This window comes from Ranitomeya variabilis, chromosome 7 (assembly GCF_051348905.1).
Source record: "Ranitomeya variabilis isolate aRanVar5 chromosome 7, aRanVar5.hap1, whole genome shotgun sequence".
NCBI lineage: Eukaryota > Metazoa > Chordata > Amphibia > Anura > Dendrobatidae > Ranitomeya > Ranitomeya variabilis.
In genome coordinates this window covers 68085000-68102510 of record NC_135238.1, presented here as the reverse complement: position 1 = coordinate 68102510, position 17511 = coordinate 68085000, and the positions used below count along the sequence as shown (strand labels likewise).

Below are 17511 nucleotides of genomic sequence, written 5' to 3'. Positions count from 1 at the left end.
TGCCTGCAGGGCCGGTGATGGGGGTCTGACCCCCGGTCTGAGGGAGCCCAGTGCCGCTTCTGCGGATCCGTGCGGGTCTCGGGTCAGACACGGGCAGTGGTGGCACCTATAGAGCCTGCACCTCGGGTACTGCCGCCCCCATCCGCGCCCTCCCGGAGAGACCACCCCAGCCCCTCACTGCTAAGAAATGCCAGCAGTGACGTCACTCCGATCCCCCCAAAACAAGCCCCCCGTGAGTGTGAGGCGAGTCCCGGACCATGTGACCGGCAGGGTCATGTGATCTCCTGACGTCAGGAGGTGATCGCCGAGCAGAACTGCTGGAGCCGCCTGCGGTAGAACTGCCCGTAACCGGGTGGCGCCTGTCAGCTCTGCAGATCGGAGGGGCCGGGAGTGTCCGCAGCGCACGGACAGGTGAGGAGCGAGCGGGGGGCTCAGCGCCATCACTGCCCGGTATACGGGTCACTGACTGCGGGTTACACCGAGCAGAGCTCAGCCTGCTCATGCCGAGGTGTAGTGCCGAGCTGCAGGGTCCTTCACATCGTGCAGGTATGGGAGGTGCAGGACACTACTGGTCCCAGCAATGCCGCAGATGGGGATGTGTGTGTATGATTGTGTCTGCGTGTCTGGACCCGTCATTGCAAAGGCTGTGCCCGCTAATCATGTAGAGAGGCAGCTGAGGGGGTGACAGTCACAGAGCCCAGGTCCTGTCCAGTGTGATGATGATGACTGAGCAGAGTCCATGTCCTGTCCGATGATGATGATGACTACACTGAACCCAGATCCTGTCCGATGATGATGATGATGATGATGATAATGACTGCACAGAGCCGAGGTCCTGTATGATGATGAAGATGATTGCACAGAACCCAGGTCCTGTATGATGATGATGATTGCGCAGAACCCAGGTCCTGTCCGATGATGATGATGATGATGATGATAATGACTGCACAGAGCCGAGGTCCTGTATGATGATGAAGATGATTGCACAGAACCCAGGTCCTGTATGATGATGATGATTGCGCAGAACCCAGGTCCTGTCCGAAGATGATGATGATGACTGCACAGAGCCGAGGTCCTGTATGATGATGAAGATGATTGCGCAGAACCCAGGTCCTGTCAGATGATGATGATTGTGCAGAACCCAGGTCCTGTCAGATGATGATGATGATTGCGCAGAACCCAGGTACTGTCTGATGATGATGACGACTGTACATAACCCATGTCCTGTGCTATTATGATGACTACAGAACCCAGGTCCTGTGCTATAATGATGATGATGACTGCGCAGAACCCAGGTTCCGGTATGATGAAGATGATTGCACAGAACTCAGGTCCTGTCCGAAGATGATGATGATGACTGCGCAGAACCCAGTTCCTGTCTGATGATAATGATGACTGCACAGAGCCAAGGTCCTGTATGATGATGATGATTGCGCAGGACCCAGGTCCTATATGATGATGATGATGATGACTGCACAGAGCCAAGGTCCTGTATGATGATGATTGCGCAGGATCCAGGTCCTGTATGATGATGATGATGATTGCGCAGAACCCAGGTCCTGTCAGATGATGATGATAATGATGACTGCGCAGAACCCAGGTCCTGTCTGATGATGATGATGACTGCACAGAGCCAAGGTCCTGTATGATGATGATGATTGCGCAGGACCCAGGTCCTATATGATGATGATGACTGCACAGAGCCAAGGTCCTGTATGATGATGATTGCGCAGGATCCAGGTCCTGTATGATGATGATTGCGCAGAACCCAGGTCCTGTCAGATGATGATGATAATGATGACTGCGCAGAACCCAGGTCCTGTCTGATGATGATGATGACTGCGTAGAACCCAGGTCCTGTCCTATGATGATGACTGCACAGGTCCCAGGTCCTGTCCAATGTGATGATGCTGACTGCTCAGAATCCAGTCTTACTGGAAGATAAAGTGGTGGCGCCTAGTTCCTTTCCAATTTGATGGTCACTGGTGTACAGAGCCCAGTCCAGTGTAATGATAGTGAATCTGACAACAACTGCTCAGAACCCGGTCAAGTGTGATGACAATAACATCACTTGCACAGAATACAGGTGTACAGAACCCAGTCCAGTGTGGTGGTGGTTATGATGATGACAGGTGCAGAGATCTCAGTCCAGTGTGGTGATGACTGGTGTGGATCCTTTATGCCATGATCGTGTGAGAAGACAGGAGTTTAGTACATAATATGTTTTGTCTGGCACCCGGGAAATCTAGATGATGCCATGTGCCATGATGCCATCCGAGACCACCAGTGTATGGTTCCTCGTTATTCCTATATATTACGATTTATCGTGCTGTTATGTATGAGTACTGGAGACCTGACTCCTATTTTAGTGATGAGGGCCATGATCTTGTGACTTATGGAGTAATGATGTGGGGGTTTCCATGCATGTTGTTTAGAGCTCACTTGGGGCTTATGACTACGCGCTGATCCATATTATGTATGCTTAATGAAGACCTATGTTGGCTCACAACGTAGCTATTATGTATTAGGCAGAATAAACCCTGTTTTCTCATTTGATCGCGCTCTACTTGTCTTGTTTTGTGGATTCTACCATGTTGGATTCCTGGGTGCTGAGACGCTGCTTTCCTTTGATGGGCGAGTGCCACTGGCTGCTACGTGTGTAAAGGTACCTTCACACGAAACGATATCGCTAGCGATCCGTGACGTTGCAGCGTCCTGGCTAGCGATATCGTTTCGTTTGACACGCAGCAGCGATCAGGATCCTGCTGTGATGTCGCTGGTCGCTGAATAAAGTCCAGAACTTTATTTGGTCGTCCGATCGCCGTGTATCGTTGTGTTTGAAAGCAAACGCAACGATACCAGCGATATTTTACACTGGTAACCAGGGTAAACATCGGGTTACTAAGCGCGGCCCTGCGCTTAGCAACCCGATGTTTACCCTGGTTACCTGGGGACCTTGGCATCGTTGGTCGCTGAAGAGCTGTCTGTGTGACAGCTCTCCAGCGATCAAACAGCGACGCTGCAGCGATCGGCATCGTTGTCGCTATCGCTGCAGCGTCGCTTCGTGTGAAGGTACCTTTAGTCTGTGATTCGTGGTCTCTAATCTGTCCATGATACTCGGACGTGTGAATTCGCCCACAAGGAATCCAAATGAAGGAATGTCTGTAGGTTGGAAACTTCTGCCCAGTTGCTTGCCAGCAGCGTGGACGCTTCTCTAAATCAGGTCTCATAGAGTAATTCCAACATTTCAGGTTACCATACACAAGGTGATAACTTGTGGATTCATACGGCTCAAGCTCTACCCGCTATACACTGCTGTCTGTGGCAGTGCCATAGGGAATTACTAGAATAGATGCCCCTTGTTCCCTTAGGAAATTTCACAACCTCAATCTCTGGATCTGTTGGGATCCCAGCAGCCGGATAGCTAATAATGCCTTTTTAAATGTTGAAAATAACCCTTTAATGCAACCTTCCACTCTGGGACAAAAAACAACTGTTCACTTCACATGTACAGTCTCCAGCATAGTGCCCTCTGTTTGCTTCCCGATGCCTTTCTCTGAGGCCAGCATTCCTTTCCTTCCAAGATGGCCGCCTCAGTGGTATAAAGAGTGAAGTAACGCTCTAAATCAGCCTCTGCAATTCCTATTCCATGTCACAAAAATGACAAGGGAGGTGGCTTAGACTTATTTCTGCACTTCTCAAACTAATTTTGCAGCCATTTTGGATGTGGGAGGAACGTAACACTAGTCTCAGAGAATGGGGCATCGCCAGCCAAACGGAGGGCACCAAGCTGTGACCAAACACGTGAAGTGTGTAGTCCCTTTCCTGTCAGTTTTAACATCTTGACTGAATATACTATATTATATTCATGAAGAGAGAGATTGCTGTCTACGCGGCAGGCGTTGAGCTGTACAGCGCGGCAGGCGGTGGGCTGTACAGCACGGCAGGCGGTGGGCTGTACAGCGCGGCAGGCGGTGGGCTGTACAGCACGGCAGGGGGTGGGCTGTACAGCACGGCAGGGGGTGGGCTGTACAGCGCGGCAGGGGGTGGGCTGTACAGCGCGGCAGGCGGTGGGCTGTACAGCGCGGCAGGCGGTGGGCTGTACAGCGCGGCAGGCGGTGGGCTGTACAGCGCGGCAGGCGGTGGGCTGTACAGCGCGGCAGGCGGTGGGCTGTACAGCGCGGCAGGCGGTGGGCTGTACAGCGCGGCAGGCGGTGGGCTGTACAGCGCGGCAGGCGGTGGGCTGTACAGCGCGGCAGGCGGTGGCAGTACAACGCGGCAGGGGGTGGTTGTATTGCACGGCCGTGGTCTTGCTGCAGCCTCCTGCATAAGCTGTACTTCCGATCAAGGCAAATTGGCCCCTTAGATGCCCTTATGAATAGCGACTACAGTGACTAACAATGTTAATAGGGTTCCCGCCTTCATCTCACTGGCCACAGTTGTGTTGTCTGTGCATCTAGGGGCATAATATAGCCCCTCATCTGCAATCCCCAGCACTCCCAGTAAGCTCTGCCAGATCTGCATGGTACAAGTCCACTTGTAAGACTATAAATATAATAAAAATATATATAAAGTTAACACCGCTATTGAGAGGCTGTCGAGACTCCTCTCTGTCCTGAGGCGCTGCTGTAGTGGTATGCTTGCTGATTATTCTGATAAGGTGCTCTGTGTTCATTACTAATGTTGCCGTCTTTTGCTCAGCACATGCTAATGAGGTAGGAGACGGGCTGACATATCATTGGTGCAAGCTGTGCAGCTGCACAGGGGCCCAAGAGGTAACGGGGCCCATTTCCACCTCTAGAGAATGTGGAATTGTGCATTTTGGTGAGCTATGGCAAAGGGTCCATATACTGATATTAAAAAGGGGCCCTGTTTTATCTGTGTCCGCCAGTGGTAGAAGTCCAGTGGGGCATCTGTTCCCCCTGACCGCTCCTCTGATCACGGCTCCCTGGGCATTATTAATAACCTCCTTTCAAAGTACGTCATGGTGGGACCATTGGAAATGTTGCAGTAAACAATATAAGAAGAAGAAGAAAAAAATCAGTGGTGATTTTCTTCCTCTTTTTAAATCCTGCCCAGAACATTATATGGTGTTTTACACCCCTGGCTTTCTCTCAAACAGTTTCATCAGCGAGTCGCCTGGAATGGCTTCTAATGAACAAATATGCAACGTCAAAAGATCACTTTTGGAATCTGGAGCAGTCAGAAAGGGTTTGCGATCAGCAAGTCAGTTTTGCAGAGCCGGTGTTGGTACACTGTTTCATACAACGCCGAGTCCTATTCCACAACTTTTCTACGTCAGGATATGGCAAGAACTACTCAAATGAGTGAAGAAACGACAGTCCATCATTATTTTAAAACGTGGAGGTCATTCAAAGTGCTAGAACCTTGGAGGTATCCTCAAGGGCTGCTCTAATTGTGGTTGAATTTCTGCAAATAAACCACAACTGAGGACCACATGGAAAAAGAGGAAACTTGTTTGGGGCAAATAACACAAGGCTTAGACATTAGATCAGTAGAAATATGTGCTGTGGCCCGATGAGTCAAAATTTGAGATTTTTTTATACCAAATGCCATCATTTGTGTTCCAACAGAACTGGGCTGGGCTGTCAAATAGCACGGTGCTCCAACTATTACACAATCAATATACATACAAGCAAATACAAACAAACGCAGAAGGACGCTACTCTACCTATAGCCTCCCTGGCCTCTGTAAGCAGGCCAACGGCTGCCGTGTTCTGTCTATTGAAGCCTACACTAGGCCCTGACATGTGTACAAAACAGGAACAAACTCAGTGATGTTGGGGACTCGGATCCAGTCCCGGGAGACCCCCAACAGTCTAGTACGGTGGTGCGCACGACTCTCTGCCAGCTCTGTGAAACATAGTCTTCTCCTTGCTTCTGGGTCCGGGAGGTGCTCCTGGAAACTGTAAATCCCTTTCTCGGTATCTTCGTGGTTTCTCATACTAGCACAGGATAGCCTGAGGACCATATGGAGGAAGAGGAAACTTGTTTGGGGCAAATTTCCCAAGGCCTAGACATTAGATCAGTAGAAATATGTGCTGTTGCCCGATGAGTCAAAATTTGACATTTTGTTTATACCAAATGCCATCATTTGTGTTCCAACAGAACAATGGCCCAAAATACACTTCCATGTTATATAAGGGCTATGTGACCAAGAAGGGGAGGTATTGACTGCATCGTAAGATGACATGGCCTCCACAATCACCCAACCTCAAACCATTTGAGATGGTTTGAGATATGTTGGACCTCAAAGTGAAGACAAAGCTGCCAACAAGTACTCAGCACTTCCGGGATTTCTTTCAAGACTCTTGGAACCTGATGAAATTGATTGAGCAAATCCCACAGGGGTGTAAAGCTGTCATCAGAGTAAGGGGGGTACGTTGGGGAATTTGTTTCAACACTTTATGGTTTGTTTCTTACATTTTGCTATACTCCTTTTTTTCTGATGTGCTCGTTCATGATCTTGCTTCCTTCAGTCTGAATCTACAATGTGCACATTCAATAAGAACAAGGAAAACCATTGTAGAAGTACCGTAGATGTGTCCAAACATGAGAACCTCCGTTGGCACTATCAGAATGGGGTAATGGTAACGTTATTTCTTGGACTTATTTTGTTTTTATGCTCCGAGGCTTAAATATTTGAAGACTTTCTGTGATGCATTCTTGGAATGTGATCCAAGGCTTTCACATTAAATGTTCACTTATTCCAGAAATTCTGAGAATAACTGATACATCTTAGCTAGCAAGATGTTTTATTTCCATAGTGGTTGGCTTTTTGCCATTTAGTTGAAGCTTCTTTTTTTAAAACTGCAAATCTAAGCATACTGGAAGCAGTGTAGAAAACATGGTTGCAACCAATGGCTCTTATTTTCTGTTTTTACTTTTAGAAAACAGAAGAGAAAGAAAGATTCAGACATCTGACCCTCCAAAAACAATGTAAAGGGGCTGTACGCTATTGGACAACATTAGTGATGAGCGAACGTGCTCGAGAGTTATCAGAGTATCTTGGGCATGCTCTAATGATCTGTTTGAGTCCCCGCGGCTGCACTGAACATCTTGCAGCTGTTAGACAGCCTCACCAGATGCAGGATTGTGTAACAGCCGCGAGACATGCAGTGTCAGGGACTCGAACATATTAATCGAGCGCACCGAAGTCACTCGGTTAGCACCCGAGCATGCTCAAATAACACAATATCAGAGCATGTTCGCTCATTACTTAAACACCTTAGTCTTCTCTAGTCCATCAGAGTGGATTGGCTGCAGCGGTCACGCGACTTGACAATAAGACAACGTTGGCTATTAATAAGTGATTGCCCAGTAGTGAATAACAATCACACCCCATTAACTTTTTTTTTTTTTTAAATAAAAATTTTATTGACATTTTTTTGATTAATCAAAGAAGTTTAACAAAACAGCAATATGCAAAACAAAAAAAACAGCAGACATGGACAAGGGAAGGCTAAGGCTAGAAGGGATCAGAGAGAGGATCTGAATTCTGATCTATTAACATTTTTTGAGGATGAGATCTCTGAATCTTTCTCTTCTGTTTGGTCTTGTAAGGCCATGTTCACACATTCAGTATTTCTAAGGAACAATCATAGGAGAAGCATAATAGAAACTATCCTAGAAACTTCCCTAACAGGCTTGAACCTGCGATCGTTTGCTTGTACATTCCTGCCGTGCTGCACTATATAGTACAATTACCGGTCTCCTGTGACGCCCAGCCACCGGCGAGCTCCCGGAAAATCCTGTGATTCACATACTGAAGAGCGAGCTCCGTCAGGAAACCCCTTTGTAGACCGGCCATTTCCCCACCTGCTATATTATGATGGCATAGCATGGTTTACGTTCCGAGCATCTTTTAGCTACATAGATTTGTATTTGCTCTTCTCGGTCAAGAACAGAACCACCCTTCGGGCTATAGAAGTGGATCACACAGATAATGGAGTCGCTCATCTGTACAATTGCTCCATTTAGACATTAGTCCTTAGACACTCTCAAGGCTTTTTAATGTAATGGCATAAAACTGTGCATCAAGGGAAAGTCTCCTCCTCACCCTGACTTGTCTGACGTCTTTGTACTTGATCCACGATACATGTAATGTTTCAATTGCTGCATAATTCTTTTCAGTAGGAACCTTGTATGCCGCATCCTATACACTCGGAGAAGAGGAAAATTTGTCTCCATGATGGTTACTAATTAAAAGGACTCTGTCACCAGGTTTTTTGCTACCTTATCTGAGAGGGGCATAATGTAGGAAGAGACCCTGATTCCAGCAATGTACCACTTAGTTTATTGGGTGCAGCCGTTGTGATACAATCACAGGATTTAGGCTGGTTTCACACTTGCGTTTTGATCTGCAGCGTTTGTAAAAAAAACGCAGGTGGTGAAAAAACGCATGTAAACGCGTGCAAACGCTGTGTTTTTTAGACGCATGCGTTTTTGCATGCAGAAAAAAATGCGGCGTTTTGACGCGTTTACATGCGTTTTTTCCTGCGTTTGCGTTTTTGAAACGCATGCTGAGAAGTGTGTGACAGCTGCCAATCATCAAAATCAACTAGAAAACCCACAATTAATAGAATTAGTTAGGGTTAGGGTTAGGATCCCTAGGGTTAGGGGTAGCTTTTTATTAGAAGAATGTCCTGGTCACCAGGTCACTGATAAGCCACCCCCCACCATCAAGGTGATAAAGGGATCCAAACCCTAACCATAACCCTAACCATAACCCTAGGGATCCAAACCCTAACCCTAGGGATCCAAACCCTAACCCTAACCCAAGGGATCCTAGGGATCCATAGGGATTGGCTATTATGTTGACCTGGAGAAAAGGACATTCTTCTAATAAAAAGCTTTTTTCAATGTGGACACCCCAAGATATACGGTATTGCTATAGAGTACTAAAAATATAAACTCTGAGAGTATTCACTGTCATATTGTTAGGGTTAGGGGTAGGGTTAGGGGTAGGGTTAAGGTTAGGGTTAGGGTTTGGATCCCTAGGGTTAGGGGTAGGGTTAGGGTTAGGGTCCCTTTATCACCCTGATGGTGGGGGGTGGCTTATCAGGGTGTATTCTTGTTTTTTTCTATAAAAACGCATGCAAACGCATGTACGCAAAAACGCATGCGTTTCCATAGACATCAATGTATTTTTTGACGCAAATCAAACGCAAATGAACGCATGCGGTTTTTTGCAGCAAAAAAACGCCTCTGAAAATTACTACATGTTGCATTTCTGCAAAAGAACGCATGCAGCAAAAAAACGCATGCGTCGTAAAACGCGGCCAAACACATACAAAAAAACGCATGCGTTTTTAATGTTAAACATAGGAAAAAAACGCATGCGTTTTTTTCGGTAAAAACGCTGCAGATCAAAACGCAAGTGTGAAACCAGCCTTAGATGTAGCAGAGCTACAGAAAGCTGCCCCCGCCCACACCAGGCTCTGTATATACATTGTTTATAGACAGTGAGCTGCTTATCACAGGAGGGGGCATGGGTAGACACTTGGCACAGGGAGCTAGTCTGGGTAGTGATAAAATATTCATTGTAAGTAAACAGCACACAGCCTAATAAGTGACACATCCCTGAAATCTGTTTCTCAGCCCCAATCTCATGCTGCCCCCAGATTACATAACAAAAACTGGCTGTCCGATTCCCTTAAAGCCTAATAGGTCCCATTGGTGTTAGCTGTTGAGGCATCAAGCTGTTGTAAAAGGTGGTCAGTCATTCATTTATAATGAATAGTTAGAACCCCCCACATCAATAATGACTACTTGCCGCACTTTAGGCCCTGTTCATATCCCGCTCTTTGACTGTTTAAAACTTTTGAGGTACCGTATACGTGAAGAGTGCCGTCCGTCACGCAAAGTAACTTTACAGCACTGGCAAAAATTAAGAGACCACTGCAAAATGTTCAGTTTCTCTGATTTTTCTCTTTATAGGTATATGTTTGAGTAAAATGTAAATTGTTCTTTTATTCTACTGACAACATGTCTCCGAATTTCCAAGCAATAAATTTTGTATTTATTTTCTGAAAATGAGAAATGGTCAAAATAACAAAAAAATGCAGTGCTTGCAGACCTCAAATAATGCAAAGAAAACAAGTTCATAATCATGTAGAAACAACAATACTAATGTTTTCACTCAGGAAGAGTTCATAAATCAATATTTGGTGGAATAACCATGATTTTTAATCACAGCTTTCATACGTCTTGGCATGTTTTCCACCTGCCTTTCACACTGCTTTTGGGTGATCTTATCCTCCTCCTGGTACAAAAATGTAAGCATCTTCCTCTTGATTACATTCCAGAGGTTTTCTATGGGCTTCAGGTCTGGAGATTGGGCTGCCCATGACAGGGTTTTGATGTGGTGGTCCTTCATCCACACCTTGATCGACCTAGCTGTGTGGTATGGAGCATCGTCCTCCTGGAAAAAACAGTCCTCAGAGTTGGGGAGCATTGCCTGAGCAGAGGGAACCCACTGTTTTTCCAGGATAACTTTGTATGCGGCTTGATTTATACGTCCTATGCAAAGAACAACCTGCTCAATTCCAGTCTTGCTGAAGCATCCCCAGATCACCAATTCTCCTCCAAATTTCACAGTGGGTGCAAGACACTGTGGCTTGTATGCCTCTGCAGGTTTCCGTCTAACCATTAGACGACCAGGTGTTGGGAAAATCTGAAAATTAGACTCATCAGAGAAGATTACGTTACTAGAGTCCTCTATGGTCCAATCCTTATGGTCTTTGGCAAACCAGCCTGGCTCTCCTTTGCTTCTCATTGATGAAAGGCTTTTTTCTAGCTTTACATGACTGGAGTCCTACCTCTAGGAGCCTGTTACTAACTGTTCTTGCCGTGCACTTCACCCCAGCTGCCATTTGCCATCTATTTTGTTGGTCACTTGATGTCATCCTGCGGTTGCTGAGTGACATTCGAATAAGATGATGGTCATCCCGGTCAGTGGAGAGTTGTTTTCGCCCTCTGCCGATCTGTAGCTTTGTTGTCCCCAATGTCTGCTGTTTGACCTTGTTGTAATGGACTGCCATCTTAGAAATTTTAAGGATGGAGGCAACGTGACGCTTACTGTTTCCCTCTACTAGAAAAGCCAGAATTGAGCCCTTCTTTTCCTCATTCAAGACTTTTCTTTTCAACTCCTTTTGGCATGGTTAAGTTTTTTTTTTCATTCCTATTACTTTTGGGATGTTACTAGCACTTGTTTTGCCATCCAGCTTGTCCTATTGCAAGAGGATTGTGAACACCACAGCAGTGTTTTTTATACTTCCCTTTGTTAAATAAGATTTGGTTCAGGTGATCACCTAATCAGAAGCACATTAAGTAGAATGAGGTGTACTCTGGTTGGAATTCAACTGACACTGGAATGGCTGTCAGACATGTAGAGAAGCTGATTTTTATAAAACTGTGCAGTGGTCTTTTAATTTTCGCCAGAGCTGTATATCATACATTGTGATATTTACGTGCTGTTGTATAGATTCCATTATGACTTTTAAGTGGGCAAGGCCTCTCTTGTGCATCCATTCTAGTCTCTATGTAATGAAAGCATTCAGAGCGTTTATCGGCTTATACAAGTGCTTCTCACAAAATTAGAATATCATCAAAAAGTTAATTTATTTCAGTTCTTCAATACAAAAGTGAAACTCATATTATACAGGGTCATTACACACAGAGTGATCTATTTCACGTTTTTATTTCTGTTAATGTTGATGATTATGGCTTACAGCCAATGAAACCCCCAAAGTCATTATCTCAGTAAATTAAATACTTTATAACACCAGCTTGAAAAATGATTTTAAAATCCGAAATGTTGGCCTACTGAAATGTATGTTCAGTAAATGCACTCAATACTTGGTCGGGGCTCCTTTTGCATCAATTACTGCATCAATGCGATGTGGCATGGAGGTGATCAGCCTGTGGCACTGCTGAGGTGTTATGGAAGCCCAGGTTGCTCTGATAGCAGCCTTCAGCTTGTCTGCATTGTTGGGTCTGGTATCTCTCATCTTCTTCTTGACAATACCCCGTAGATTCTCTATGGGGTTAAGGTCAGGCGAGTTTGCTGGCCAATCAAGCACAGTGATACTGTTGTTTCTAAACCAGGTATTAGTACTTTTGGCAGTGTGGACAGGTGCCAAGTCCTGCTAATCGATAAAACTGCAGTTACTCTGTGTGACTGCAGACCTATGAATCCCCTCGGGGCATGCACTGTGTGTGACTGCAGACTTATGAATCCCCCCGGGGCACGCACTGTGTGTGACTGCAGACTTATGAATCCTCCGGGGCATGCACTGTGTGTGACTGCAGACTTATGAATCCCCCCGGGGCATGCACTGTGTGTAACTGCAGACTTATGAATCCCCCGGGACATGCACTGTGTGTGACTGCAGACTTATGAATCCCCCCGGGGCATGCACTGTGTGTGACTGCAGACTTATGAATCCCCCCGGAGCATGCACTGTGTGTGACTGCAGACTTATGGATCCCCAGGGGGCATGCACTGTGTGTGACTGCAGACTTATGAATCCCCCCGGAGCATGCACTGTGTGTGACTGCAGACTTATGGATCCCCAGGGGGCATGCACTGTGTGTGACTGCAGACTTATGGATCCCCTCGGGGCATGCACTGTGTGTGACTGCAGACTTATGAATCCCCCCGGAGCATGCACTGTGTGTGACTGCAGGCTTATGGATCCCCTCGGGGCACGCACTGTGTGTGACTGCAGACTTATGAATCCCCTCGGGGCATGCACTGTGTGTGACTGCAGACTTATGAATCCCCCCGGGGCACGCACTGTGTGTGACTGCAGACTTATGAATCCCCCCGGGGCATGCACTGTGTGAGACTGCAGACTTATGAATCCCCCGGGACATGCACTGTGTGTGACTGCAGACTTATGGATCCCCCCGGGCATGCACTGTGTGTGACTGCAGACTTATGAATCCCCCCGGAGCATGCACTGTGTGTGACTGCAGACTTATGAATCCTTCGGGGCATGCATTGTGTGTGACTGCAGACTTATGAATCCCCCCGGGCATGCACTGTGTGTGACTGCAGACTTATGGATCCCCAGGGGGCATGCACTGTGTGTGACTGCAGACTTATGGATCCCCTCGGGGCATGCACTGTGTGTGACTGCAGACTTATGAATCCCCCCGGAGCATGCACTGTGTGTGACTGCAGGCTTATGGATCCCCTCGGGGCACGCACTGTGTGTGACTGCAGACTTATGAATCCCCTCGGGGCATGCACTGTGTGTGACTGCAGACTTATGAATCCCCCCGGGGCACGCACTGTGTGTGACTGCAGACTTATGAATCCCCCCGGAGCATGCACTGTGTGTGACTGCAGACTTATGAATCCCCCCGGAGCATGCACTGTGTGTGACTGCAGACTTATGGATCCCCTGGGGGCATGCACTGTGTGTGACTGCAGACTTATGGATCCCCTGGGGGCATGCACTGTGTGTGACGGCAGACTTATGGATCCCCTGGGGGCATGCACTGTGTGTGACTGCAGACTTATGAATCCCCCCGGAGCATGCACTGTGTGTGACTGCAGACTTATGAATCCCCCCGGAGCATGCACTGTGTGTGACTGCAGACTTATGGATCCCCTGGGGGCATGCACTGTGTGTGACTGCAGACTTATGGATCCCCTGGGGGCATGCACTGTGTGTGACGGCAGACTTATGGATCCCCTGGGGGCATGCACTGTGTGTGACTGCAGACTTATGAATCCCCCCGGAGCATGCACTGTGTGTGACTGCAGACTTATGAATCCCCCGGAGCATGCACTGTGTGTGACTGCAGACTTATGAATCCCCCCGGAGCATGCACTGTGTGTGACTGCAGACTTATGGATCCCTTGGGGGCATGCACTGTGTGTGACGGCAGACTTATGAATCCCCCCGGAGCATGCACTGTGTGTGACTGCAGACTTATGAATCCCCCCGGAGCATGCACTGTGTGTGACTGCAGACTTATGAATCCCCCCGGAGCATGCACTGTGTGTGACTGCAGACTTATGAATCCCCCGTGTGTGCGTCGGGGGGAATCATAAGTCTGCAGTCACACAGTGTCTGCAGACTTATCCACTTGAGCCAGACAACCGCTTTAAGGGCTCATTCAGATGTCAGTGATTTTTCTCATATGCAAAAATGTGTCTGAGTCTCACCAGTGTTTTTGATCAGCGTTGTATCAGAGTTTGGTTGGTTTGTTAGTTTTTTACCATCAGCGTTGGGATAGAGTTTCATCAGTTTTTCTAGGATGAAAAATGATGCTGCTTTCTCAAAATTCTCCTATCAAACGGTCCATGAAAAACAGACAGCGTGCTGATGGCATATATTATTTAAATTTTTTTTTTTCATAGACTTTTATATTGGTGAGTTTAATCTGACAAAATCAGACACATAAACCATCGCATGTTTGCAGCAGGTCATAACAGCCAAAGAGGCCCTACTTAGTGTTTTAGGAGTTGTCCACATCACATCGACAGAGTAGCTCCTTCTCTTCCACTCTGCACTGTTGACGAAGCATGCCTGCGGATGTCATGCTGATTGACAGCCAGCTCCCAGTTGCATAAGAAGCCAGCTGTCAATCGGCATGGCGCTTGTAGTCATGTCCCGTCAACATCTATGAGAACTGTACTTGTTTTGCTTCATGAGCCGTCTGCAATGGGTCAGAGCCGTGTCCTATCTGTAAATCACATTACCCAACTCTACCCACAACCTGAGAGCTCCAAATTAGCAGCAGTATATGGAGGTTTAGGGTGTTATTGGCTTCTCAATGGGTCACTGCTTTATTTTTATTTATTTTTTTTAAGACCATGAAAGAAGATCCCAGATGACCTTTAGCTCTCAAGTGATTGGACCCCTGCCAAACAACTTGGCATTTCTCAATTTCCTGTAGGGCTTAAAAGGAATCTGTCAGCACATTCTACCCCCCTACTCCGAAACCGATTACATGTGTGTGTGTATATTATAGGAACCCAAGTAAATTCATACCTTTTTTTATTATACAAATTAGCTGCTATGTTGCAGAGAAACGTCATTTAGAAGTGATCTGCAAATGAGGCTGGAAGTGATGTGGGCGGGACAGAGCACTTCCACTTCCTCTCAGCGCCAGTCTTAGTCTAGCTCCGCTCCCTACTTTACGATTGACATGCTGAAACTGTTCTGTCAATCATCTATTGGAGGTTGGAGTCAGGATGAGAATGAAGCTGGGAGGCAGTGGAAGTGCTCTGTCCCGCCCAGAGCATTTCCATCACTATTTGCATATCCTTTGTAAAAGGATTTTTCTTTTTTTGCAATGCAGCAGCAGTTTTGGTTGATAAAAGTAAAGATTTACTTGTGGGGTTCTCATGTACACACATGTAATCTCTTAGAGGCAGGGGTAGAATGAGCTGACATTTTCCTTAGTTAAGAGTAAGGGGTAACGTGGGACATGGGGCTGACAGCAGTCACAATGGAAGTCGGAAAGATATGTATATGATACCCTGCTGATTTTGCACGTTTTCCCACCTACAAAGAATGGAGAGGTCTGTAATTTTTATCATAGCGACACTTCACCTGTAAGAAACAGAATCTAAAAATAAAAAAAACCAGAAAATAATATTTTATTTTTGAATAATGAAATGGCATTTTATTGCAGGAAATAAGTATTTGATCACCTACCAACCAGCGAGAATTCTGGCTCTCGCATACCTGTTACTTTTTCTTTAAGAAGCCCTCCTACTCTGCACTCATTACCTGTATTAATTGCACCTGTTTGTACTCTACCTGTCCACACATTCAATCAATCACACTCCAACCTCTCCACCATGGCCAAGACCAAAGATCTGCCTACGGACACCAGGGACAAAATTGTAGTCCTGCACAAGGCTGGGATTGGCTACAGGACAATAGGCAAGAATCCTACAAAAACCTCATAGAGTAAATAGTCGAAACCTCAAGTGAGTAAAATGTATCAAATCATTTTATTTTCTACACATCAACATACAATAATATACAACCTACACAAGACAAGGTACATCCGGAGCTCATATGTGAAGGACAAACAACATTGAGGTAGCAGGATTGGATTAGCCTGCACACGTATGTATACAATGACCCAGCATATTTTCATATGAAGTATGTTGTAAAAGTGCATAGTGCAAGACCGAATGCAGGGCCGAAAAAAAAATCATTAAGCGCTCTGTTATGATCCTTAGTGGTTGAGGATCACAAATTACTCCAGCTAAGTAACAAACGTAGGACAAGCTCTAGGGAGGTGGCAAACTGGACTGACCGCAAATCTGAACCTATCCAAACACACTAGAAGTAGCCGGTGAACGTGCCTAAAAAATCCTAGACGTCTCGAGCCAGCCTGAGGAACTAACTACCCCTAGAGAGAAAGAAAGACCTCTCTTGCCTCCAGAGAAATAATCCCCAAAGATATAGAAGCCCCCAACAGATAATAACGGTGAGGTAAGAGGAAGGCACATACACAGGGGTGAAAGCAGATTCAGCAAATGAGGCCCACTAATACTAGATAGCAGAAAATAGAAAAGGGAATCTACGCGGTCAGTAAAAAACCCTTACAAAATATCCACACTGAGATTTCAAGAACCCCCACACCAACTCACGGTGTGGGGGGAGAAACTCAGTCCCCTAGAGCAACCAGCAAGCGAGGAAATCACATTTTAGCGAGCTGGACTAAAAACATAATGAACACTGATAATCAAAAAATGATCAAACAAAAACTTAGCTTGTCTTGGAGAGACTGGGAGCAAGGTAGACACAAGGAATCTGAAGAGCACTGAATACATTGCTAGCAGGCAAGGAACTGAGTATCCAGGTGAGCTGAATAAGAAACCAACCAAGGATAACGAACCAGCTGATGCTGCAACCTGCAGAAAGACAACACTACACAGTACCGCTTGTGACCACTAGAGGGAGCCCAAAAATAGAGTTCACAACAGCGCTCTCAGTGCAATTATTATTTGGGCATAAATGCATACACAGCCAAGAGGAGCACTCTATCAAGAGAATACAGGTCTTACCCATCAGTCACTGCCAATGCATGTCCTAATTGCAGCCCCGACGCGCGTTTCGCGTGGGCTTCCTCTGGGGTGGCATTCGTGTTTCTGGAGTGTCCTTTATGCTTGTCCATGTTGACCCTTTATGGGCGTATGGCCTGCTACTTTGATTAACATGTATCAGTGGAACCTGTTTTTAGGACAATAGGCAAGCCGCTTGATGAGAAGGCAAAAACTGTTGGCACAATTATTAGAAAATGGGAATCCGAGTTCCAAATCATCATAAAGTGGCCATAGCTAGATTATTGTATGTTGTGCGAAAGCTAATTGCCAGGCACTGGTTGACTGAGGTACCGCCGGCTCTGCAGGAATTTTATAGACAGTCCGATATGGTTATTAATATGGAAAAGGGTATTTATGAAAAAAGGAAAAGTATGAAAACTTTTGAAACACTTTGGAAACCTTGG

The 17511-nt window shown here is 46.3% G+C and overlaps 1 protein-coding gene across 2 annotated transcripts in view; it reads left to right on the top strand.

Annotated features, from left to right (window-relative positions):
- The first annotated feature begins 245 nt into the window (after nt 1-245).
- The window catches only part of ABAT (4-aminobutyrate aminotransferase), a 122081-nt gene continuing 104815 nt past the window's right edge, over nt 246-17511 (top strand). Inside the window, exon 1 of one of the 2 annotated variants that reach the window (XM_077275246.1) lies at nt 246-411. The gene's annotated coding sequence lies outside the window, so the exon portion shown is untranslated. Of the gene's footprint in view, nt 547-17511 lie in introns of both variants that reach the window. The other variant, XM_077275248.1, reaches the window with a different exon arrangement.